Genomic DNA, 13,700 nt, shown 5'->3' with positions numbered 1-13,700 from the left:
GTTGGGAAAAATCTTCACCTGAATCTTCGATCTTTATTAGTTCCTCAGTTAATTCTGCAGGAGTGATTGATATGGACTCGATTAATTCTAGGGCTTCTTCGAAAAGAGGATTATGTCTGCAACTTTCGCCTAGGTAATTAGAGGCCAGGATCTGGAACGCTTCAGCATTGCAATAGGACATGTTGATTTGCATATCAAAACGATGAAGCAGAGCCGGGTCAAGCCGATCCTTTTGATTCGTCGTGAAGATGAAAATTCTCTCATTAGCCCAGCTTGACCATAACCCATTTGGAAAGTTTAATAATCCGTTTATTGAATGCTAAAAATAACACAAAAAGAACATTAGTTAAAACTCTTTTAGATATATTCTCAATGATATTTTGTCAGTAAGACGAGAATCTAAGGCAGAACTTCAAATCTATACTACTACAAGAAAAAAAAATCCTAATAGCTAGGATGGCAAAAGTCTAAGTTGGTCAGATCAATCTTAACAACTTTTCATTAGAGATTTATTTCTGTCAATTTTTCTGCAGTAGCACCTGCTAATATATAGGTCAAGGTTGAGAAAATCAAACCTCTAGTAATTAAAAGAAAGAGTTTTTAACGTTGAAAATTTTACTAATTTCTTAAAGAATTCCTAAATTTTCTCTAGAAATTAAGTAGATTAATCGAAATTCTAACTAACAAACTGAATACAGTTAAACCCTAACCTTTGGATCATTGTTATCATAGCAGCGGCGTTCGTCCTCCTCGTAAATAAAAGGTGCGTCGTACTCTTGATTTCTATCGTCTATACAATCAATATCCTCCATGACCAAAATCGACCGACCGGCTGTGGTTCGCAAAAACTTTCTCATGATACCATCATAAGGTATATCATCAAACTTGAATTCATATATGTCAAATTTCAAGTAATTAACAATAGCAGCAATCAAACTGGTTTTTCCAGTCCCCGGAACACCATGCAATAGATAACATCTGTTCCAAACTTTGCCTACTTTCTTGTAAAACTCATTCCTCTTCAAAAACCTGTAATAATACATATCTAGATATTCTTATGCCTTTTATATGAAAGTACTTGATCTTAGGCTTTAACAATAATTGATGATTCTTATTGTTATTAAATGAAAGTACGAAAAAAATCATATAGAAGAATACTCCCTCCGTCACAAATACATGATGTTTTATATTTTTAGGTTCATCTAAATAAACATGCATGTATTTAGTGAATAAATAACCTAAAAATGTAAAACATCATACGAAGAAAGGAAATTTTATTTACCTGTCAAGATGTCAATAATCAACTTTTTTACCGCGGGATGAATAGCTACCGTGTGAAATGTGGAAGGATGATCAAGATAGATAGGAGTCCATTCATAATTCCAGTCATCGAATACTTTACCCTCACGAGTATAAATTTTTACCTCTTTTTTCTGATCTTTAACCTGTTTGGAATAACTCTCTGTCTATTGTCTAGGCTAAAGATTTTATTGAATGAATCAAAGGAGTATATGAGCTGAAGTATATATAGATCGCATGTAGAGATTTCATAGATCAAAGACACAACACAAAAGAAAACAAAATACGTGGCAGAAAAACAAACAAAATCGGATCTTATACTTTCTGATACAATTATTACAAACATGCGACCAAAAGAGGAAACAAATTTGGAAACCGAAGAAAAACAAAACAAGTTTAATATAAAGAATCATAATCGGATCTTATACTTCTAGTGCAGTTATTATAAACATGCGACTAAAATGAGAAACAAATTTGGAAACTAAATATCTTGATGGAAGTCAAAGACAATCAAGATTAGGACGGATTGCGCATTCAAGAATAAGATTAGTGACCAAGGCAACTAAAGCCTAAAAATAAAGGACTCATCTCACTGATTCATTTACACAAACATCGTTTCTTTGGGAGAAAATTAGAGGGGGAGTGTTCTCCACTCAGACCGTGTTTATTGTCATAGCTTCACCAAATCAAAAGGTTGTTCAAACAGAGTTGAAAGTACTAGCCTCCCGATGTAGTTAAATAGGAGTTCGTACTAGTCTTACTTATAAGAATTAAATCTCTTGTGTTATCTTTTGTTTGTTTGAATCTATATTGCGTCACATATACAATATGATTTATCTCTATCTTTATTGTTCACTTATTAAAAACAAGATAATCAAATAGTTCAAACACTTCAACCAAATAATCATTGTGTGATCTGTTTGTCACGATTGAATTTTTGCTATACTGATCGAATCATTTATCGATTCACGATTGTTGTCATAATCCAGTTATGTAACAACTGAACAAATCAATACTTGAGTCATAGTTACAATTACTTATTGAATCAAATCCACTTTAATATCATTTTTTTTTTTGATATTATCAATTATAGAAGAGACTTATCCAATCCCAATTTACTATACTTAGCCACGTCATGATTAGATTGTAAACTGTCTCAACAAATACTAAGCTGAACCAGTCCTTCACTTAAGAATAATCAATCCATTCATCATTCAGAATATTCTTAAGTCTTGATTGTAATCTTTAATCACTAAGTTCAGAAAGATTATTTATATTTCAAGTGATTATAAAAAGAACTTTTGTAACTGCTCGTTGAGTTGTCACATCCGGTGACATAATCGCAAAAGAATTAGCGCTACTAAATTTCTCTTTCATTTTGTAGTGAAAGTGAATTTCGTGCATAATGTGTTACTTTAGGCAATACAAATTAATTCGGTTGACCAAAAAATAAAATTCTCATCCTTGGACATAGCGTGCTTCTTTGATGCAGAGGACGAGGACTGCCTCGTTGAATTTCTCGATGGTTTTTACAAAGGGAACTTTTCCTACAAGAATTGCAGTGGTGCAATTCCTGAGGTCAGGGTTCGGATTGAGTTGTCCTTGTACTGATGTAATTAAAAAAAAATGTATCCTATATTTTGAGGTGGTAATTTTATTGTCTATAGAAAATGGGAGGCACATCCAATTATCCTAACTCTCTGAGTCAACTCAGCGACTCACCGTCAACTCGGGCCACGCCTTCACCCAGTCTCCACATTGAATTGGAAAATCAACTAACGAAATATATATGCGAGATGAGTCTAAAATTAAGCTTTTAGTAACTATTTATTCTGAGATAATTACATTCTCATCCTCCCAAAACATCAACTTATCTTCTCGGATTCTCCTTATAACTTTTTTAATGCAATAATTTACCAGCTTGCTAACTTGCAAATGGTCGCTCAAAAAGCTTATCTTTTTGTTTCCCGGTCTTACTTTAGAGTAAAACTAAGCATGTCTGGTCTAGTCTCTTTAACAAGTCTCTTCACTCTGTTTGGCCTTAAGATGGTAAAAAGTCCACAGAACAGAAGTTTCAACTTTCAACAGACAATGTGAATATGTAAAGTCAAGGGAAATTCAGTTGTATGAGAATAGCGACAATAGCGTGCATATCAAGAATAAAGAGATTCTTTACTTTCAAAACACAATGTGGTTTTGAAAATTGTTTTAGCTGGACGTAGTAATCATTAAGCGATCAGTTTCTACAGTAAATGTTTTCCCAATTTCCTTGACCAAGGCTTGAAAACCTACATGAAGTTGATTGCTGCGGAAGTAACCTAGAATGTTTTCCCAATTTTTGCAGTTTGAGCTGTTTACGAACTCCATTGCTACACTAAACTGAACTTAACTGATGAATTAATTTGCTGCAATTTGACTTCTTCTTCAACTGAAAATGTCATTCTCATGGTAGCTTAGAATTTCGATTCAACCTTGCGGACAACTTATATTTGACGAAACAGCATCAACATTTTCAACAGAAATAACTCCAATACAAAATTCCCAATTTTGAGTATCAGTTCATCAACTCAATTAACTCAACAAATAGCTTCATATAGGCTATCTCGAAACTATCTGGATGATCGATTTAACAAATCTTATTCATCAAGACTAAAACTGGAAATTCAACTTAAAGTAAAGATAGAACCCTAGCTAAAAGAGGGTTTTTCACCATAGGATACCTTTTAATTGCACCGGCGTGAACAGTGAATTTCTGAGCAGCAACTGGCTTCTTGAGAATTCCATCTGAGTCCTTAGGCTTCCCTTAAGCTACAGAAAGGTCCTTCAACACTTCTCGATGTGCAGTTTCATCCTTATCGTCAGACAACACCATTTTCTTACCAGTCACACCTGAATCGATTCTAGAGGCACTTCCACCGCACTGTTTTGCCCCGTTCTTGTTCAAATTCATCAAAAACACCTCCAAGAATGTTTTTGCAGCGATTTCTCCAAAGACAGTGGCTTGCTGGCCAAGCTTCTTCTTTCCAGGCTTCCCTTTCACTTCCTTCTTCTTTTGACAATTCTTGTTCTTAACTTTCATCCTTGAACTCATTAAGCACTCAATTGATGAAACAAGCAAGTTCAACACTTCCATGCCTGTATATTAAAAATTAAAAATTTAAATCAATTGGAGGACGAAATCGAAAATATGAAAATGACTGATTAGATTTCTTAAAGAAAGCAACTCATGAATTTCTGTCAAAACTTATACGAACAGATTAGATCCATCTAAGACTTTTTTTAGGCTGCAATAGCGCGCATATCATTTGCTAGGGAAAAGAACAGGTTGTCTGCAGAAATTCAATTGGAAAAACATTCCTATAAAATTGTGCTAGATGAAGTAACCATTAAGCGATCAGTTTCTAAATGTTTTCATTTTCCTTCTTTTAAGGCTTGAAAACCTACATGAAGTTACCTTCAGTCCTAACATAACAATGCATTTAACGAGAGACATAATGTTTGGCTGCTAAATTAAGTAAGAGAATGAACTATTAGTCCGAGCAGTCAAACCTAAAAGCAAAAAAAGGCTTGAAACCAAGTTTTGATGGCACCACATATGACAGTCTAGAACCCCCCCTCCTGGAACCTTAGATAGAGGCCAAGGCCACTGAGTACGGAAACCCATAGATAGAGGCCAAGGCCAAGTGAGGTTTAGTTAGGGATCTCTATCTTGATCAGCTTCCCATACAAATTTCCACCCGCTTAATTTGACTTTGTTAGTGTCCAAATTCTGTATTCTGATTTCATCTCTGGCATCAAAATGTTTATCCCCAATGTTCCAGTAACTTAACCATAATGTAGCGCCATTCCCATCTTCTGTAAAGCTCTGATAAAAAGGAAAATAACCCCAACTCATTCTCTTGGTCCGATTGACTATTTTAATGAGGTAGAAATATTTTGATGGACCATTCCCATTCATATATAGAAAACAGATATTCAAGGCACGTATCTTGAAACCAGGTTTTGATGGCACCACAAATGACATGGTCCTCCCCTCATGGATGTTGTAACAGTTAGGAACCTTACTGATCATTGGGAGGAAAATGTTGCATATGTTAAATTCATACATTACCTGCAATTAATATTATGCAAACAATTAAATGAAATAAATAAAAAAATACAAATGTTTACATAAAAAAAAAAAAATACAAATGTTTAACTAATTCACCAAGAAAATTAAGATTACCTTGAGTGGAGTGTTGTGTATACGTGTTCCATGGTAAAGACTTTTTAGATTGACCTTGATGCCTTCCAAACATTCTGATCTGTACAGTCCCAAACTTTCTATAACGTGTGAATCTACATGTCCTATTGTGTCTAACTTCATCCTGCCTTCAATCTCCACCAATGAAACTGTGTTGTAGAAGTAACCATAAACGAGACCTTTATACTTATACTTATACTGCTTACTGAAATCTGGGATTTTTTCCACAGATCTACAATCGGACAAATCAAGTCTTTTCAAAAGACTTGGAAGCTTCTGAATAACTTTGAGCCTTGTACACTTCTTTAAAACAAGTTTCTCGAGCTGGGTAAGGTTACTTATATCAACGAGAATACTGCAAAATGGGTTATCAGATAAATCCAAGAGTTTTAAAGAACAGAGTCTAAAAAGACCCAAAGAAATATCATCATCAGATAAATTGCAGTTTTGAAGTGTCAAATGAGTAAGAGAAGAAGGGAATAAATCAAGAGGATTTTTTCTAGGTGACAGCCAAGATCTTATATTTGAATATGCAGATCTAAATGTATTTAGCGATAGACTGAGTACTCCCTCTGAGTTTCTATCACTGAGGGAAAATTGATTAGAGCCGAATCCACTTAGATTTATCTTTTTTAACCATTCCATTTTCCCTAAAGCCTCAGGTAACTCAACAAGAGATGAACAACCCAATAAGTGAAGTTCTTGAAGAGATTTTAACACATTGATGTTCCATGGAAGCTTCTTCAGGTTTTTGCAGCATTTGAGATTTAAAACCTCTAGCCTTTCTAAACGTCCAACGAAGGCATCGAGCGTAACCAATTTTGTACAATCTTCCATTATCAAACTCTTAAGACAAGGCGTACCGGAAAAGTTTGGGATCGTAACGAGTTGATGGGAATGGCTTGCATAAAGAAACTTCAAACCTGGAAGCCTCTGCTCAAAGACCAAAAGTTAATCATTACCTATTGTGACACAAGATACTATAAGAAATTAAATCAAACTACTAATATTATACCATTGCTCCTTCCCAAAGACGTTTGATTTTGCTGTAAGATACATTGAGAGAAACCACCTTCTCCAAACAAAAATCTGCGGGTATGCATTTCATTGGAAATCCATGCCAACAAAGCCATATCAGATTCCTGGGGAAGTTTTTGTGGTTCCCAATAAGGTTGACAAAATTCATCTTAAGCAGTTTTACGTTTTGTAGGCCTGTGAATGTATCTGCCTCTACATTTCCCTGTTTAAGAAACCATTAAATGCTAAGAGGTTTTGCATTCAACATAATTCAACATAATTCATTCATATACTTACATTTACTTCTCCAGATTGACCTGCCTTCAACTGGGAAAAGTCAAGAGGTTTTACATTCTTGGGGAAGTTTTTGTGATTTCCAATAAGGTTGTCATGATTCAGCTTAAGAAGTTTTACATTTTGAAGCCCTCCGAATGTGTCCGCGTCTACAACTATCTATTTTAATAAAGGAATTGTTAAATGTTAATATCCATCACTCACTTCTAAATATATGTCATTCAGCACAATTCATTCATACTTACATTTACTTCTTCAGATTGATCTGCCTTCAACAAAGAAAAGTCAAGAGTGATACCTTTCACTCTTTTAGTGCCCTGCAAAACAACAAAGATATACATTTAGATATTTTATTGTGAAGTTCATCACGTATGGAATGAGTTGTAGTTCTTACAGTTCTTTCTTTCAGTAAAGCATATGATTCCTTATCATTCCATATCCTGCTACGTTTTCCAAGGTCATGAAGAGATTCTTGACGAACAATTTCTCTCCCCATATCTCTAATTAGGTTATGCATAGAGAACCGACCTCCTTGAATATTCAACAGACACCTTTCCACTAAATTTTCAATTCCTATTTTTGAGTAGTGACGACAACCATCGAGAATCTCAACCATGTTGTCATTGTACTCTTCCTCAACAAAAAAACACGCAATGTCAAGGAATATACTTTGGACATCATCATCTGATAGAGAATCATAGCTTAGTCGGAGAACATCCAGAATTTTCCTATCAGGAATTGCTTTTAATTTTTGTAACATATTCTCCCATACACCTATGCTTGTTTTTTGAGAAAAGGAAGCCCCCAAAACTTCAAGAGCTAATGGAAGTCCTCCACAATGGTCGACGATTTGTTTTGAGCATTCTAATAAATCCTCAGTAGGATGGTCTTTCCCAAAGGCATGCCAACTAATTAGTTCAATTGATTCTTGATCACCTAATTCTTTGACTGCAAATTTTGAGACTTCATGAGACCTCAGAGTCATTAGATTTTTATATCTAGTTGTGATGATAATCTTGCTACCAGAACAAAGCTGTGGTTGGCTTCCAAATATTTTTTCTAACTGCTTTTCTTCATCAACATCGTCAAGAATGATAAGGATTTTTTTACAGTGTATGACACGATCTCTTATCTTCTGTATTCCTCCTTCTACACTTTGTACTTCAACTGGTCTCTTTAAGATATCCGAAAGGAGTTGTTTTTGAATACAAATCAAACTACTTGTCTCCTTTGTTGCATCTCTGATATCTGTGAGAAAGCTACCACCATCAAATCTCCTCACGTTCTGGTTGTAAACAGTCTTGGCAACAGTCGTCTTCCCGATTCCACCAATCCCATATATTATTGCAATTCCAGCTTTTTTTGACCCATCATTTAACCAATTGTTAATGAGTTGTGTTATAGAATCTCTTCCGACAATGTGTGTTGGAACATTCAGTTTTGGTCGATCTAACTTCTGTTGTACCTTTCCCACTATCTCTTGAATAAAGTCCGCCTCATGCCTACAAATCAAAATTAAACTTAAAATGTATTATTCTCTCACAGTTATATCATATATAGAGTTTATTTAATGAATTTGTAGCTTAAGATATTACCTGTTAGTCGAATCCATCCCTGAAAGATCTGCAACTTCCTTAAGAGCAGCCCTCCACTTTTCAATCTTATACTTGTCATTCTCCAATTCAAGCTTAGCAAATGCTTTGGCAAAACTCCCCATCTGCCACCTAACATGAGAGGGATCGACTTGGTAGAAAACAGGTAAGACAACGTGCTTTGCGGTTCTCCTCTTTTCCAAGATCATGACAAGTTCGTCAAGACACCAACTTGAAGATGCATAATTTTCCGATATAACTATGACGGAGACTTTGGATTGTGTAATTGCCTTTTAAGTTCAAGCTTAATAGCTTCTCCTCTAACAATTTCATCATCATCTCTGTAAGTATGAACTCTTTCACGTTTCAAAGCATGGTAAAGATGGTCGGTGAAGTTTGTACGCGTATCTCCACCTCGAAAACTCAAGAAAACTTGGTAAGTACATGGAGACATTAATACACGTGTTTTATTCTCCCTTGCCATGGCAGCCATCGATCACTGCAAAAGAGACATGTCAAATATTCATGTTTATTCACCTCAAAAGCACTAAATAAAAGCATAATATAAGTAAAATCATGATCACTAAATAACACAAGTCGTGCCTGAAATGCAAAAGAAAGTTCGAATTTAGAGAAATATGGAAATTAGAATTGCCTATGTGCTTAGAAATTAGAACTAGAAAGGAGGGAGAGCTTATATAAGTAAGAAATTCTTTAGGAATTAAAGGATGTTTGAATTTTTCTTTAAAAAAATAGTTTACTTTAATTGAAAAAAAAAAAAAGTCTCCTTCAAGTCGTCTCTACCCTCTTTCTTGAAAGTTGCTTTGATGTAATTATTTTATATGACAACTCTGTTTCATAGAAGTTGTTTTGACGTAATTATTATGTATGACAACTCTCTTTCTTGAAAGTTGCTTAACTTAGTTTTTTCTATTGGTATTGGTATGTATGATGCTTTGGGGGGCTTTTTTCTTGGTACATGGGAAAACTAAAACAAAAAAGAAAACATAACCCAAAATGCTAGCCGTGATAGTTCAGAAGCAGTTTAACAATAAATTCATGCCTATTGTTTTCTAGATTAACTCTTAGCCAGAGAATCTGTTGTTATTGAAGTGGAAGAGCCAGTTTCATTGACATATGCCCTGAGATAAGTGTTGGAGTAGGTCATCTCAAGGGGCTCGAGATCATTGAAGCACAGGCTGCAGCAGAGAAGAAAGAAAAGAAAGACTTGAAGGCTAGAGTTAACTTCCAGCAGAAGAAACAAGCCGTGAAGAAGAAGCAGTCGACTGCTGAAGCACCTATCTTTGACAATTCACTTGTGGAAAGCTTCTACAAGATGCTGGTCGAGTTTTCGAAGAGGATTGAAGCAAAACAGCGCACTGGAAAGTCGAGCAGTGTTGAAGAAAGGTGTTACTGCAGGAAGGATGAAACTGCACACCGTCCAGAACAGAAGGACTCAGCAGTACCTGCAGCAAAGCTTGAGGACTCGGGTGGAGTTTCAAAGAAGCTGTCGACGGAAATTCTTGCAAACGATCTGCGGACCGGCCGGAGCAAAGTCGGAGGCCGTGGTATATATGAAAACACTCAGGAAGATGTCGCCTACACTACTTCTAAGAGCAATTGTCCAGCAATTCCCTAAATCGAAAAGCCCCAAATCGGTTAGGGTTCTATCTTTAATTTCAGTCCAAGTTGTTTAATTCTGCAGTTTTCAATAAATTAGTTAAGTGGGTAGCTTCGTCTTGTTGAAACAAAGAAGTTGGTATGCTCAATTTTGTCTGGGATGGCCTAGAAGTCATAATGTGAGTTCGAGTTGTTCTGTGAAGAACGAAAATCAAGCATTGTCAGTTGAAGGCACGGCAGCTGTGTTTGTCGACGGAAAAATGTCGAGAATACTCCATTGAAGGAGACTGAAGGTTCAGATTGAAGTTCTAAGAAGATCGCAAAATGGGTCTGTAAGCTAGAGAAAGCTTGGCCGTCAAGCAAACGGCGAAATTCAAATTTTAGTGTAGTTTTTAATTCAAGTTGAAGTTAAAAGAAGTTGTTAGAAGTAAGAAGATGAAGTTAAGAAGAAGATTCAGTTGTGATCAAGCTCAGAACAAAAGTCAACCCGAAAGTCAACAAAAATGGTGTTTTTCGCAAGGAAGAAGATGAAGTACAGTCAGCCCGTTTTTACTGATTACAGTACGGATTTGCTCGAATAACGCGTTGTGAACAAGTCATAGGTGAATTTCAGTTACATAGGGAGTAGGAAAAACGAATTGTGTGGGAGAATACCACTTTTAGTTTTCACTTTATGGTTTCTGGTTTTCCAAAATCCAGGCTGTATTTGCTTTCCCATTTCATGTAGGACGTCGAGCGTGTTCGACCCTATATATAGAGTCACTCTGTTAGTTTGAAAAAAGAAGAAGGAGAGAAGGAAACAAGTTAATTGAGCGTTCAATACAAAAATTAAATAGATTGAAATCGCCATTTTTCTTCACCTTTCTTCTTCGTCTTCTTCATTTTTACAGTTTTATAAAACCTTGGTTGCATTGGTGAGTGAACACCTTAGAATACCCAGAAACCGAAATTAGATTTTCTTAGGATCCAAACAATTTAGATACCAAAGTCAAGCCTTAGATTTAAGTTTTTAGCATCAAATCGTTTCACAAAATGGATATGATTACAATCCTGTTTTTCGTTCAAGTTTTCTTAATCTTCGTCTTCTTCATTTCATCTTTCTGAGTTGTTACTGTTTCTGTTGCTGTGCTCTTCATCCTGTGAGCGCAGATTCATCCTCTGTTTTCGTTCAGCTGAGCTGTGATTGGCAGTGTCTTCGTCCTGTGGTCACGGTCTCAAAGCCATTCTACTGTGCTAGCGGAATCTGTTGGCACAGTAAGGCTCCATCAGTGGTATCAGAGCGCCTCGGGTGACGGTCTTGGAGAGAAGTCAGAATTTGTGAACAATGAATCTCGACGTTTCAGGTAATAGTTATGGGATTTTTAAATTTGCTGGGGAAGACTATGATTTATGGTCTGTGATAGTTAGAGAAGCTGTTGATGATTTAGGATGGACTGAAGTTGTGTTAAATGGTTTAGGAGATTTACCAGTTGGGGTTAGATTGAGGATTTAGGCGAAAATGATAGGAGAAGAAGGGAGCAGCTGTTAGAGAAAGATAGGAAAGCCAAGGCGTGGCTGAGAAGTTGGGTAGAAAGGGTAGTATTGAGGAAGATAATAGGCTGTGTGAGTGCTAATGAAATCTGGGAGTTGTTGAAATTAGAATATGAAGGGAGCGATTTAACCAGAAAAATTAAAAAGAAGAAGGTGGAGAAGATGCTTAGGGAGTTCAAGATAAGAGATGAAGAATCTGTAGTGGAGGCTAGGTCTAGGTACATGGAGATTTTGCAGAAGATGAAAACATACAGTGTGGCTGTTAGTAAGGAGGAGCAGGTAGATAGGCTGTTAGAGGATATGCCGTTGAGGTTTGAGGCTGTGGTAGCACCATTAAATAGGGAATTTCAGAAAGATCCTGGCTCAGTTAGTCTAGAGGAGGTGTTTAATGCCCTGGAGATCCATGAAAATAGATATGGTGTTAAGGAGGAGAAGGAGGAAGTAGTTGCTGCTTTTAGGGGAGAAAGGTTTAAATATCAGCAAATTCTACCATTGAATCAGTTGCTGGAAGGTGTGGAGACAGGTGCAAACAGCACACAGGCTGGAAATCAAGCACAGGTACAAACAGTACACTCACAGGGCAACACAGGACAGTATATGTGTCAGCCACTGCCTCAGCAGCAGTTTATGCCTCAGAACCAGCAGATGCAGAATCAGGCCTATCAGGTTGCACCCTATGTGCAGAAGTCACAGTTCTACAACCAGCAGCAGGGAATGTCTCAGAACCAGCAAGGATTTCAGCCCTGGAGATCAAGAAACAATGGTGGCAGGGGATTCAACAGCCAGACAGCAAGGAATCCAAACTGGGACAATTTTCCAGTATGCAAGCACTGCAGGAAGAACAATCACCCTGAAGCAGGATGTTTCTGGCATGAGGCAGCCATCTGCAACTACTGCAGGAAGAAAGGGCATGTAGACATTGTGTGCTACAACAGGTGGTGTGATGACCAGCAGAATCCTATGAGCAGAGGATATGGAAAAATCCCACCTGTGCATCCTATGCTGAGACAGAACAGCAGCAGCTATCAACACCCAAGCCAGAATGCAAATTTCACCCCCTTGGGAGCTTCTCAGAATCAATCTGCAGTACAACAACAGTACCAGGCAAACTATGCCTCTGGAAATCAGTGGCAGGGACCTGGAAATTACCTGTGTGCACAGCCTACTGCGAACTACAATCAGATGCCTCAGATTGGTTATCATCAGCAGAATCAGCTCAGTCCAGGATCTGCTTCAGTTGCTGCTTCAACACAGTCTGTCAACTCTCATTCAGTGAGTTCTCCAGTGCAGAATCACAACAGTCCACAGTCTGGACAGTGTTCTGTTAACACAGGAGGTGTGAACACAGGAGGAGCAGAAGAAAGTGCCTTCACAGTAGAGGTATGCTCTGCTGTTAGAAAAGATGAAAAAGACAATGTGTGGATTGTAGACAGTGGCTGCTCTAATCACATGACTAGGAATGCTGAAGTTTTTGTTGAAAAATGTTGTGGAGGTGTAGAAGCAGTTGTTAGGTTTGGAAATGGTGAAACAGTAGCTGTTGAAGGGAAAGGTGTAGTAGAATTGGAGACAAAATCTGGAAAATCAGTATTGGAGGATGTCTACTTTATCCCAAAGTTGGATCAAAATTTAATTAGTATAGGGCAGCTGTTGGAGAAGAGGTATGCTGTTTACTTTGAAGATGAGGAGTGTCTAATTTTCAATGAACAGAAGGTGCTGGTACACAGAATTCCACAGGTGAACAGAATGTTCAAGTTAAGAATGAAAGATGTTGAAGGAGCTTTCTATACTGCTACACTGTCTGAAACAACAAAGCTGTGGCATATGAGGTTAGGTCATTCAAACCTGGATAACATAATTGCAATGCAGAGAAAAGAAGTTGTGAAAGGGCTGCCTAAGCTGTGTGCAAAGATGAAATATGTGTGTGAGCCCTGTGCCAAGAGCAAAAGCCACAGGTCCAGTTTTCCTTCAAGTCAGTGGAAGACAACTGAGAAGCTGCAACTAGTGCACACAGATGTCTGTGGGCCAATTGAAGTGGAGTCAACAGCTGGAAACAAATACTATGTGGAGTTTGTTGATGACTTCACCAGGTACTCTTGGATCTTCTT

The 13,700-nt window shown here is 37.1% G+C and overlaps 1 pseudogene; it reads right to left on the bottom strand.

Annotated features, from left to right (window-relative positions):
- Window positions 1–4,993: 4,993 nt before the first annotated feature.
- Window positions 4,994–8,929, bottom strand: LOC139885503 (disease resistance protein RUN1-like; annotated as a pseudogene).
- Window positions 8,930–13,700: the final 4,771 nt, after the last annotated feature.

Source organism: Rutidosis leptorrhynchoides, unplaced genomic scaffold, assembly GCF_046630445.1.
Source record: "Rutidosis leptorrhynchoides isolate AG116_Rl617_1_P2 unplaced genomic scaffold, CSIRO_AGI_Rlap_v1 contig98, whole genome shotgun sequence".
In the NCBI taxonomy this organism is placed as follows: domain Eukaryota; kingdom Viridiplantae; phylum Streptophyta; class Magnoliopsida; order Asterales; family Asteraceae; genus Rutidosis; species Rutidosis leptorrhynchoides.
The sequence above is the reverse complement of the archived record's forward strand: the minus strand, read 5'-3'. Positions and strand labels throughout refer to the sequence as shown.